Here is a 13,139-nt window from a genome sequence, read left to right as displayed (position 1 = left end):
CTAGGGCAGGGGCCTGAGCACTGAGGCAGGAGCTGTGTGTATTGTGGAGGGACACCCGTCAGTGGATTTCAGCTTTCACCATCAGCGCCTCATCTGAGAAGGGTTTGGCTTTTTTTTTTTTTTTAATAAAATTCAAATGAGCTCAGCTCTAAACTGCCGAGAATGTGGTATTGATTTGATAAAAGTGCCTGACGATTGAAGTGTGGAATCCAGAGTGGATTGTCCAGTTTCCCCCAGTGGTCATGTTTTGTGAAACTTTAGTATAGTGTCTGTGTTAGTTTGCTAGGGCTGCGATAGCAAACCACCCCAGACTGAGGGGCTTATATAACAGAAATTTATTTCCTCACAGTTCTCGGAGTTACAAGTTCAAGGACAGGGCAGGGCTGGTTTCTTCTGAGGCCCCTCTGTTTGGTTTGTATGCAACTGTCCTCTCCCGTTCATCCTTCAGGTGTGTCTGTGTCGTCATCTCTTATTAGGGCACCATCATACTGGATTCATACGACCTCGTTTTGCCTTAATCAGCTCTTTCAAGACCCCATCTCCAAATGCAGTCCTTCTGTACAGTACTCCAGTACGGTCTTGGAGGTTTGAGCTTCAGCATGTGAATTGGGGTGTGAGGGGGTGCAAATCAGCCCTTAATGAGCATCACAGCCAAGCTATTGACATTGATGCAATCTGTAGGTCTTACTTCCCCAGTTTGGGGGGGGTGGTGGTGTTCTTTTTCTTGGGGAGTGTTTCATCGCCCCACGGCTCATGGCATCTCAGTTCCCCAACCAGGGATGGAACCCCAGTGTCCTGCCTCGGAAGGCAGATTCTTAACCACGGGACCACCCAGAAAGGCCACATGCTTCCACAGCTTTGCTTCTGTACTCATGTGGGTGTCAGGTCTACACGGTTTTATTCCCTGTGCAGGTTCATGTCTCCACAACCACAGCTGCAGCTCCACAAGGTCCTTCATATTGTTTATTCACAACTACGTCCACCATCTATCTTCCTGCCCACCTACCCCAGCCTCAGCCCCTGAAAACCACTAACTGTCCTTCATTTCCAGAATTGTGTCGTTACACAAGTGACAGAAAAGGACTCATACAGAATGAGATCTTTGGGATTGCCTTTCCTCACATAGCATGATTCCCTGCTGTGTGTCCACAGTTTCTTTCTTCCTGTCACTGGATGGTATTCCAAGGCGTTAATGTCCCACAGCTTGTCTTCAGTTCAGTTCAGTCACTCAGTCGTGTCCGACTCTTTGCAACCCTATTGACTGCAACACATCAGGCTTCCCTGTCCATCATCAACTCCCAGAGCTTGCTCAAACTCATGTCCATTGAGTCGGTGATGCCATCCAACCATCTCATCCTCTGTCATCCCCTCCTGCTGCCTTCAATCTTTCCCAGCATCAGGGTCTTTTCCAATGAGTCAATTCTTCGCATCAGGCAGCCAAACTGTTGGAGCTTCAGCTTCAGCATCAGTCCCCCCAATGAACACCCAGGACTGATCTCCTTTGGGATGGACTGGTTGGATCTCCTTGCAGTCCAAGGGACTCTCAAGAGTCTTCTCCAACACCACAGTTCAAAAGCATCAATTCTTCAGCGCTCAACTCTCTTTATGGTACAACTCTCACATCCATCATGACCAGTGGAAAAACCATAGCTTTGACTAGACGGACCTTTGTACACTTTTTAATATGCTGTCTAGGTTGGCCTAGATATATGGATATATAGGCCAGTATAGCTTTCCTTCCAAGGAGCAAGCGTCTTTTCATTTCATGGCTGCAGTCAGCATCTGCAGTGATTTTGGAGCCCAAGAAAATGAAGTCTGTCACTGTTTCCATTGTTTCCCGATCTATTTGCCCTGAAGTGATGGGACTGGATGCCATGATCTTAGTTTTCTGAATGTTGAGTTTTAAGCCAACTTTTTCACTCTCCTCTTTCTCTCATCAGGAGGCTCTCCAGTTCCTCTTGCTTTCTGTCATAAGGGTGGTATCATCTGCATATCTGAGGTTATTAATATTTCTCCCGTCAGTCTTGATTCCATCTTGTGCTTCATCCAGCCCAGTATTTCATGTGATGTACTCTGCATATAAGTTAAATAATCAGGTTGATAATATACAACCTTGACGTACTCCTTTCCCAATTTAGAACCAACTTGTCTTGATGCTCCTGGGCTGATTCCAGTTTTGGGCTGTCACAGAAGCTGCAATGAACATTCCTAGGCAGGTGTTTGTGTGAATGTAGGTTTTCATTTCACAGGATAAATGCCCAGGAGAGCAATTGCTGATCTGCACCACAGTTGCATGTCTAGTTTTATATGAAATGGCCCAGCTGTTATCCAGAGCGGCTACTAACAGTTTATGTTCCCGCCAGCAGTGTATGCTAGGTCCAGTTGCCCCACATCCCTGTCCACACTGGGTGTTGTCGCTGTTATTTTAGCCACTCCAGTAGGTGAGTGACACTGAGTCAGAACAGCTAGAGTGGGCTCTAGTTGGTTATCTCCTTCCCCTCACTGATTCCGGCCTGGTAGAGAAGGAGGTTTCCCTTGAGGGCAGAGAGCAGAACGCTCTGTGTCTTCAGAACAGTCGCCGTCCTAGTCTTCTCAGACTCCGTACAGAATGTCACAAGCAGGCGGCTTAAACTACAGGAGTTTGTTTCCCAACCTTCTCAAGGCCAAGATCAAGGCGGGGCTGTCTTGGTTCCCATGAGGCTCTTCCACGCTTGTGGGCAGCCCCCTCTCACTGTGTCTCCTTATAAAGTCACTGTCCCATTGGATGAGGACCCCACCTTGTGAGCATATTTAACCTTAGTGACCTGTTAGCAGCCTTGTCTCCAGACATCGGTGACTTTGTGGGCCCGGTTCAACCCACAGCAGCCACTCTGATTAGGCCTCCAGCCTTTGACTCCTGGTGAGCTGTGATGCTCTTCACCTGTTCTTCTTTCCGGTCTCCAGAGCATTGGTTTGCCCCGTGACTTCAGTTCTCTGATGGATCTCAGAAGTGTTGTTGACTCTCAGTTACTCAGCTTTTTCTTTGTTCTTGTTGGGAGGGTGGGAGTCACGACTTCCAAACTCTTTCCAGGCCGGCGCGGAAATGGGGTTTTGTTTCTCACATGGGTTTCTGCACGTTCACTGTCAGGACATAGAAGCATAGTAGATTTTCAGCTGCCGACCTGTGTCCTTGCTGACTTCCCAATCACTCTGGGAGTGCTTTTGTCGCCTCTGGTTTCTCAGACACCTGCTGTACCCTGGAGAGGGCTGCAGTTCCCATCTGTGTCTTCCTACCGCTGCCTGCCTCTCCCCGAGCCTGGGTGATAAGGTGGGAATAGCCGCCCTGGGGCGACAGTGATGCCCCCGCCTAGCTGTGCGTGAACACTGCTCCTAGGCTCAGAGGGCTTCAGACCCTCAGCCTCCAGAGAAATTGCTAGGGAAAAGCAGAGGAGCAAAGCATGGTTTGTGTGAAGCTCCGTCTCAGGAGTGTCAGCTCTACATTTAGAGGGAGGCTGCTGTACGCGGCTGGTGTGGGTCCCGTTATGGAAGGAATTAAACCCAGCAAAGAACCCAGGTGGTAAACAGGACAGAATAACTTGATCCTCCCAGGATCCGGCATGAGGTCACTGGGAGGGCTACAGGCAGGGCTTCCAGGCTCTCAGGTGCAGAAGCATCCCTGAATGGAGTTTGTGTTAGTCTCTCAGCCCTATCCAACTCTTTGTGACTCCATGGACTTTAGCCTGCCAAGCTCCTCTGTCCGTGGGATTCTCCAGGGAAAATTACTGGAGTGGGTTGCCATGCCGTCCTCCAGGGGATCTTCCCAACTCAGGGACCAAATCTGCATATCCTGTGTCTCCTGCATTGCAGGTGGATTTTTTACCGTCTGAACTACCAGGAAATGGAGTGTGGGCATCAGATAAATGGACTCTTTAGAAATCGTGAGCTTTCCTGGACACGCCCTTACCTTGTGGGGTGGCCTACCAGGTAGAGATGCAGTTTTCTGTGCCTGGTGGTGACCCTGAAGGTCTGGGCAGTCACCCCACAACTGCTGTGCCTTTTCCCCGGCAGCTGTATGGAGCCACCCAGAAGCTGTGGCTGGCCCGGTCCCAGCACGCCCAGCGGGTGCAGCAGTCGCAGGAGGAGATGGCACAGCGCATGCCCACAGGCCGCGTGGCCGAGCTGCAGCAGCTGCTGGAAGGGGAGCAGCGGGCAGCTTGGCAGCTCCAGGAGGAGGCGCAGGTGAGTGGGGACAGGGCTGGGGGGCCAGCTGGGGGTGACGGAGGGGGTGAGTACGATCTCTGGTGACTTAGCCACAAGCTGCCCAGGTGCCAACAGGAGGACGGCCCGACAGCCCTCCCGCCACGTGGGATGTTTATGGAAGCCACGGTACACGGCTTCTGCTGGGAACTGGTGAGTCTTGAGTGGCCGACCCTGAAGTCCCCCAGCCTGTTTTCTTGGCTGAGTGTGTCTGCAGCCAGCCACACACGTGACCTGGTTCCAGAACTGAAAGGTGGTGATAGAAGGGCCCCAGCAGAGAGATGGAAAGGGATAGCTCTTCAGGAGTGCAGGCAGGTGCAGAGGTCCTGAGGTGGGCTACGCTTGGCGTGTTCAAAAGCAGCAAGGAGTAGGGGGCTGGTTGGACATGGGATCAGCACAGTGACAGCACGGACTTGGGGAGCCCTGCTGTGTGCCAGCCTCTCATGGAGAAACAGAGTTGCTGCCTTAAAAGGGCAGCAGAAGAGTGGCTCAGAGCATGCACTGCAGGGGACTGGATCCTGGCTCCACCACCTGAGCCGAGTGATTTAACTGAGTGAGTGATTTAGCCCTCTGTGCTCCGGTTTCTTTGAACCTCTGGAGGCAGTGGTTCCCACCTCAGAGCAGTCTCTCAGGCATCAGTGAGTGAGCACCTCAAAGCGCGAGCCTGGGAAGCACATTTGGGTCCTCAAAGTTCATGGGTCAGTGGGAGGGTGAGGAGGGGCAGAGGGCCAGGTGCCTTCCTGAGGAAAGAATTTGTGCAAGATAGGAAAGGTGGGTAAAATCTGACAGTTGTAAAACACAAATTCTAACGAAGAATGGCCTTATAGCATTATGCAGCCACGATATGCTGGAGCGACATTTAAGCTAGGACAGATTATTGACAGAGGAAATTTAGTCAGAGATCCTCGAGAAAGACTATTATGTTGGGGGAAACTCAACTTTGAGTCATGTAGGATTAAAATCCTACGACAAAAAGTCTCTAATCTGCTCACACTACAGTGAGAAATGCAGCTTTGTAGCTTGTGAGACATTTCTGATGATCCCTCCCTATGGATGAAAGGTTAGCCAGATGCTCAGATTTTGTTTACTTCAGCTGATTTCCATTCTAAAGTAAAGAAGCCTGAGATGATTCGTTTTAAAGTGAACCGTGTTGATCTCTAACCTCCTCTTGTTCAGGAAGCACATGAAAAACAGCTGGAAGCAACAGAAGAGCAGGTGGAGGAGGTGGAGATGACTTTGAAGAACATGGAAGTGCTCCTCCAAGAGAAAGTGGGTGAGCTGAAGGAACAGATGAGTGAGGGACGCCGCATTTGGGCGACTGGGTAACTAATGAGGGAGACAGGACCCAAGAGAACCCTGTGTCCTGCGGAAGTGCTGAGGAGGGGAGAGGAGGGCAGGGAGAGAGGGGAGAGAGAGGCCTTGCTGTCCTGTGAGGTCGGCTTGGTGCTCCGGGAAGTGAAATGTGAGCATCTGTGGAAATACTTCTCTACACAGGGACCAAATGTGGTTTATCTGGAGGGCCCTGGGCCGCGGGTCCCCAGTTCTAGTCTCTCTGTGCAGGCTGCCCGCTCCAGACCCCCACTCCTCATCTGTGAAGCCCCTGCCCTGCCCGCACCGCCACCCTCCAGCCTTGTCTGTCCCCAGGTCCTCACTTTCCTTCCCGGCCGTCCGGCTCTTGGTGAACCCACTACCCTCCAGTCACTCTTGGCAAAACCTCAACCCCAAGTAAATCTTAAGGCTCCTACATGCCAGGGGTACATCCTCAGAGTAGATAGTGGCTTCTCTGGTGGCCTCGAGATTCTGCAGGACCTAGCCCCTTCCCCTTGGGCCCTTGCCCAGCCGGCGTGGCAGCTCTGCCTTCCTCACGGGCCTCCTGGCCGTTCCTGTCACCGCCGCATGTGGGGGCCTCTGCCCGGGAGGTTTACCCAGGCAGCCTCCCCCACGTCCCCCATGCTCCTCTCAGGGCTGTCTGTTCACCTCAGACTCACCGTGTGTCTCCCGCCCGGGTTCTCTGAACACACCAGCTGACGCTGCGTGCTCTGCTGGCTCCTCCCGTTAGAACACGTGCCTGTGGGAGCAGGGCCGCGGCCGGGCAGCACTTGGCCCGCAGAGCTGCTCAGTAGCTACTTGAGTGAGTGAACTCAGCGGGGACTGTCAAAGCCCAAAGCCGGGACCCCTGCGTCTTTGCATCTTGACCGTGTGTCCTGTGTCCCCATCGCTGGAGCCCCTGTCGGTGTCGTGTGGGCGGCACCCAAGGAGCCTCAGCGCGTCCTGCTGACATGGTGGGCCTGCAGAGCCCGCTGAGATAAGCCAAACAGTTTGGGTGCTCCTGACAGTTTCCTCGTTGTCTTTTGGAGGCCTCCAGATTTGGGTCTTCTTGTCTTCATTTCGTGGTAACCCAGTTTGTACAAAGGTGGCTTAAATTTTCTCTACCACATAGTTCGTCAGTTTCCTCTCTCATGCCAGGATAACAAAACCTGTCATTGCATCCAACATGTCTCTGATTTGTAAGGTTCCCCAAGCTAGTCTGAACGCGTGTGGAGGAATAGGAAGGGAGAGCTGGTGGCGTGGCATGGCTGCGTGAGACGTACAGTACACTGTGGCTTTCTCCCCTCTCCAGTTTGAAAAGAGCACAGGATCTGATCTGCTGCTCAAGGAGCTCTATGTGGAAAATGCCCACCTGACAAAAGCGCTTCAAGTCACTGAGGAGAAGCAACGAGGCACTGAGAAAAAGTCCCGATTCTTGGACGGAAAAGTTAGAACTCTCAGCAAACTCCTCAGCAAGATTGCTGAAGCTTCCCTCGCTGTTTAGACTGCTTTTCTTCCTGGCGTTCATTTTGAAGGAACGTCTATTAAAGTAAACCACTGTGACACCGTAACTTATTGTGGCTCACTGGCTGTACACCCCTGGATAAATGAGGATTGTGATTCTGTTTACCCCACAAGCATTTAATGAAGGGTTGTGTGCCAAATGCCTGGGAAACATGTTGGAGAGGACTATTTTTTTTTTTAGTGGTCCTTGGGTAACTTCCAGAGTTACATTCCGAATTTTGCTACTGAAAAACAAACCAGATTATGGGGTTCTCAGCAAGGTAAATGGTAAAATAAAGCAATTTTAATCTTGCACTTCTGACCTTGGCTACAGAGATTAAAATGTGAAGTCAGGGCTCTGTAGTTTTACCATTGCACTGTTAGTTCTATGGGTTTAGTCTCTGGCATTCTCGATGGTGGATCGGTGTAGACACTCCAGAAACGCTACACTTTCTGTGACTTTCAACTAGCGATAAGGGATAGAGGAAGGAAGCCTTTTTGTCAGGGCCTGTTCCACCACGAGGGAGGTCTAGACAGTGCTGGTGTTTCAGAGCTGTGGACTCAGGGAGGATGGTATCGTATCCATTGTGAATGCAATCTTTTCCTCACTGAAATGTCATCACACTGCAAAGTGTATTATATGTTAAAAACCAGGAAAAAAGTACAGTTTTATATTCAAGATATACATAAATTATGATCATTTGGTTGATCAGAATTAACTACTGTAATATGAATTTACTGTATCTGCAATAAAATCCTTTTCTATTAAAATAGATTAACTTCTAAATATTTTTTAAACTAAAATATTTCAAACATATAGAAAAATAGTTCTATAGGAAACATTCATATGTATTACATAAACATGCAGATGTGTTAAGAACATTGTTACAACATCTTGGACAGAAGCCCAGTCCCTGTTCTACTGCAGCCAACCTCTTTTCCCTTCCTGGTGGCAACCGCTCTCCTGAGGCTGCTGCAGGCCCCCTCCCCTCCATCTGTCTGCACATTTACCGTATGTGCTTGAATGAGAAAAACCTTAAGCCACTGGAAGAGATGGAAAGCTCAGATCTGGGGTAGGAAGACTCAACAACATAATGTGGACTCTTCTCTCCATGCACCTATGGTTGCTCAACCTATGACAAAGAGGCAAGGATGGACAGTGCGGAAAACCCTCTTCAATAAGTGGAGCTGGGAAATCTGGACAGATCCATAAAAGAATGAAATTGGAACATTCTCTGATACCATACAGCAAAGTATACTAGAAATGCATCAAAGACCTACATGGAAGCTTTTAGAGGAAAACATAGGCCGAACACTCTTTGAGGGAATTCTCTGGCAGTCTAAGGGTTAAGACTCGGCACTTTCACTGCTGTGGGCCTGAGTTCGATCCCTGGTCAGGGAACTAAGATCCCATAAGTTGCATGGCACAGCCAAAAAAAAAAGCACTCTGACATAAATTGCAGAAATATCCTTTTTGATCCATGTCTTAGAGTACCGAAAATAAAAACAAAAATAAACACATGGGAGTTAATTATACTTAAAAGCTTTTGCACACCAAAGGAAACAATAAACCAAACAAAAATCTAACAAGGACAAAATATTTGCAAAGGAAGCAACTGACAAGGGATTAATCTTCAAAATATGCAAATAGCTCTTGTAGCTCTATGTCAAAAAAAAAACACAAAAACCAAAAACACAGTTTCAAAATTGGCAAAACAAATAAAAAATAGAAATGGGCAGAAGACCATGATAGACAGCTCTCCAAAGAAGACATACAGATTGCCAGTAGGCACATGAAATGATGTTCAGCATCACAAATTATCAGAGAAATGCACGACAGACCTGCAATGAGGTATGACATCACACTGGTCAGAATGGCCATCATCCAAAAGTCTACAAATAATAAAGGCTGGAGAGGGTATAGAGGAAAGGAAACCCTCCTACATTATTGGTAAGACTGTAAATTGGTACAGCCACTATGGAGAACAGTATGGAAGTTCCTTAAAAAGATGAAAATATAATAGAACTACTGTATGATCCAGAAGTCCCAATCTGGGGCATATATCTGGAGAAAACTAATTCAAAAAGATACACATACTCCAGTGTTCATTCGAAACTCCCTTCCCATCCAAGGTTGCCACATACCATTGATCAGAGTGGCCCGTGCTATGCAGTAGGAAAGACGATTGAGTTTTCCACCTTGGATCCATCACTTACTGTCAGATGGCTTTGGTGAGGCTACTTAACCTTCCCTGAGGGGAGCAGCTCCTCAGCTTCTGCTGGAGGAACCAGGAGATGGGTTCCCCTCTGTCCCCTCCCCGGCAGCACATGCCTTGGCCCTGGTCCACTGGTACTTTGTCTTGTCCAGGCAGAAATGTTTAGGCCTGAGTCCTGCTCCTCTTCAGTCGAGATCCTTCATCATTAGCCTTCCTCTACTCACCATTCTGGTCAAAGCTTCTTGGTCCCTGCTTTTCCTCCTATCAGACGCTCTTTCCCCAAGTAGGCTAGATTCCCTGTTAACTCAGTTGGTAAAGAATCCACCTGCAATGCAGGAGACCCTGGTTCGATTCCTGGGTCAGGAAGATCTACTGGAGAAGGGATCGGCTACCCACTCCAGTGTTCCTGGGATTGCTTGGTGCTCAGCTGGTAAAGAATCTGCCTGCAATGCGAGGGACCTGGGTTCTATCTCTGGGTTGGAAAGGTCCCCTGGAGAAGGGAAAGGCTACCCATTCCAATATTCTGGCCTAGAGAATTCCATGGAGTGTACAGTCCATGCCTTAGCAAAGAGTCAGACACGACTGAGCGACTATCACTTTCACTTTTCATGCTTTTTATAAATGGCCTTTATTGTATTGAGGATATTTCTATTTTATTGTATTTTTTTAAAATCATGAATGGGTTGTGAATTTTTTCAAGTGTTTTTTCAGCGTAGTCTTACTTTTACTTCTTACTTGAATGTTGGTAGCATTGCTCTCTGAATCCATTTTGTCCTAAGCTTTTAGCTTTTGGGAGGTTTTTTTTTTTTAATTAATATTTGAATCTCCTTATTTCTTATTGGAGTGTTGAGTTTTTCTACTTTTTCTTGTTTTAGTCTTGACAGATTGTATGTTTTTCAGAATTTATCTAGGTTTTCCAGTTTGCAATTGTTCATCAATAATAATGGTCCCTTATGATTATGCTCCTTTACTTCTAAGGTATCTGTTGTAATGTCACTTTCCTTTCTGTTTCTTTCAGTTTCCTCTCTTTCCTTCTTACCTTAGGTACGGGTTTATTGATATTGTTTGTTTCTTTCAAAAAATGCGTTTCCAGTTCTTGCACATGCACACTGGGCATTCTGGCACACGGGCAGTGTGTTTAGAGGCGTCACTTAGCGACGATCATTCTGGGATGCAAGATTCCAAACCGTTGAGCTTCCCAGCTGGGAGGTTGTGGCGGGACGGCTCTGGCTTACCTCTAGTGCTCGTGTTGGGTTTAGGGGACTGCGAAGAGCCGAGGGGGAGGTGAGGTGTGTTTGGAGTCTGTAGGCTCTGCGATGAAGAAGCTTTTTGGCTTCAGGAGTAAGAAGGGCGTGTCACCCTTCGGCTCCTCCATCAGCCTGGGGAGAGACAGAGGTCATCATAAAACCAGCTTCCAGCCCTGGTACCACATCCGAGACAAGGACCTCCGAAAGATTCACAAAGCTGCCAGCGTAGGCAACGTAGCTAAAGTGCAGCAGGTCCTGTTGCTTGGAGAGAATGGCTTGAATGAGAAGGACAAGAGGAACAGGTAAGCGGGGAGGAAGGGCCTGGCAGAGGTCCCTCCTGTGAGTTTCCCCTCCAAAGCTTACAGACACCTTTGTTGGATCCAGCGCCCCACAGACTTGATAGGCTGCAAAAGCCTTAGTTACTTTCAGATCTGCTAATAATTCCCCTTATAGAGCACTTTACTGGTCGTTTCAAAGTTATTTAACTGAACGTCAGTAATCACAGAACTGAAATGAAACATGAATAGCATCTTTTTTCCTTCTTCCTCTTCCTCCTCTTCATTTGTTGTTATGCATGCGTTAACATGATCTCCTCTTGAGTAAGAGCTCTCAAGTTCTATAGCCCTCAAGAAATCTTCTGGAACTCCCTAGCTCTCACATTGTTTTTCTCATGTGATTTATGAAAATTCTTCCCACTGATCATCCATTGTGGATATTGACAGTGGACAGATTTTTGATGTTGTCGGCATCTTATTTTTAATGTACACATTTTTATACCATAATGTTACATATTACAGAAAAGTACATAGTGAAAAAATAATCTCCATGGCAGGTCAACTTCTGGATTAAAAATTCTTCAGATACAATGCAATATCTGTTTTATATCAGTGTACGCTTATGTGTATATGTTCCTTGCTGAAGGACCTTAGAAGACAGCTTTGAAGTAGGAAGCTGGCTGTGTCCTTGAAGAGCAGGACATTTTCCTAGGGTATATGGTCTTTCCATGTTTAAACTAAAGACACAGATCGTGGTTTTAAAGATTTTGGGTTAGACATGCTGTCTTTAATTGTTGTGATGAAATTAAAAGTTTTGTGTAGTAGGCAAAGATTTGCCCTTTTAGATATCAAAATTTGCTGGATGACATTTTCTATCAGAAAAGATAAATTGTGTGTAGATGGTGTAGAAATAACCTGGTAACTATTTAGATAAAAGTAACTAGATTTTTTTATCTCCCCAAAAAGTTTCGAATGGAGTATGGATCAAAAATTTTAAACACACAGAGTGAGAAAAGTACCAGAAGACAACTGAAATTCCTACTTATACATTTTGCACACTGACAAAGACCTTCTTTTTTTTCTAGTTCTACTGGTTATTAACCTTAATATTTTTTAATTAGATGGTAATTGCTTTCCAATGTTGTGTTGGTTTCTGCTGTACAACATCATAAATCGGTTGGGAATATACATATATCCCACCCCAAGGACCTTTCTAAGAGTGATTTCAAAGCCAAGAATTGTGGAGTTTCCTGGGTTTCGGCACCAAAAAAGAAAAAGAAGAAAACCAGAAATCTGCAAGTTGATTTAGCAACCCCCCAAATTTAAAAATGTCTGTAGAGCAAGCTGTCTGTAGGGAAGTCGGATGAGCAGACAGGGCTTGTCTTTCTGGCACTCATAGGAATGTGGCACAGATAAAAACTATTTGTCACTTTCAATTTAACGTAGAATTTTTTGTGAGGATTGGTATCCCGCGACAACTTTCAGCCTTTTCAGAAGTCAAGGGAATCTTGAGAATTTCCTGGCCGTCCAGTGGTTAAGGCTCACTGCTCTGGGCCCAGGGTTCGATCTCTGGTGAGGGAACTAAAATCCTGCAAGCTACAAGGATATATTGTCCAACATGGGAAATATAGTTAATATTTTATAGTCACTTTAAATGCGGTGTAACCGTTCACAGTTGGGGATCACTGTGTTGTGCACCTGTATTATATAATAATATATAATATGCATCATCTCTAAGGAAACTAGACGAAAACCCCTCATGGTTATTAGACAACCGGAAAGATGAGAAATGAACAAACAAAAATGCTACAATTTACAGTTGTAATGTCTGTGAATTATAAATTATATTCCAATGTCAGAGACGTTAAAATGTGAGAAAAGGAGCATATTAGAATCATCGAAGTACAATGTTGTCTCTAATCCTCTAAACATATCTGCAAAGGAGGTGTAATGTCCTTTGACTTCATTCAGATGTTGTCCTTGTAAGGTAGTAGTAGTAGTAGTAAGTATGATAATATAATCTAACAATTACTAGCTGTTATCTATGCCGGGAACAGTTCTAAACCCTGTGCATGGGTCTCATTTAAGCATCGCAGTGCCGTCCTGTGAGATAACCACTCCTCTCTCTTCATTTTGTTGGTGAGGAAATTGAGGTACAGAGAGGGTGAGCGACAGCTAATAAGTGACAAAGTCAAATTTAAACTCCAGTTGAGCTGAATCTCAAGGTCTCGCGCATTCTATTCAAGTAGCCTGTTCTTTCATTACTGTGTAAGAGGAGCTAAACCCACTCCAGTGTTCTTGCCTGGAGAATCCCAGGGACGGCGGAGCCTGGTGGGCTGCCGTCTATGGGGTCG

General features: G+C 46.8%; 2 protein-coding genes across 3 annotated transcripts in view; one reads left to right on the top strand and one right to left on the bottom strand.

The window, feature by feature from the left end:
* The window catches only part of LOC122682160 (ankyrin repeat domain-containing protein 26-like), a 371,465-nt gene that overhangs the window by 29,434 nt on the left and 328,892 nt on the right, over positions 1 to 13,139 (top strand). The window contains exons 11-13 of one of the 3 annotated variants that reach the window (XM_043884975.1): positions 3,847 to 3,963; positions 4,048 to 4,218; positions 5,413 to 5,526. The exons of the other annotated variants lie outside the window; for them this stretch is intronic. The gene's annotated coding sequence lies outside the window, so the exon portion shown is untranslated. The remainder of the gene's footprint in view (positions 1 to 3,846; positions 3,964 to 4,047; positions 4,219 to 5,412; positions 5,527 to 13,139) is intronic. 3 annotated transcript variants of the gene reach the window in all.
* The window catches only part of LOC122682180 (ninein-like protein), a 333,523-nt gene that overhangs the window by 121,961 nt on the left and 198,423 nt on the right, over positions 1 to 13,139 (bottom strand).

This window comes from Cervus elaphus, chromosome 23, assembly GCF_910594005.1.
Source record: "Cervus elaphus chromosome 23, mCerEla1.1, whole genome shotgun sequence".
NCBI classification, from domain to species: Eukaryota; Metazoa; Chordata; class Mammalia; order Artiodactyla; family Cervidae; genus Cervus; species Cervus elaphus.
The sequence above is the reverse complement of the archived record's forward strand: the minus strand, read 5'-3'. Positions and strand labels throughout refer to the sequence as shown.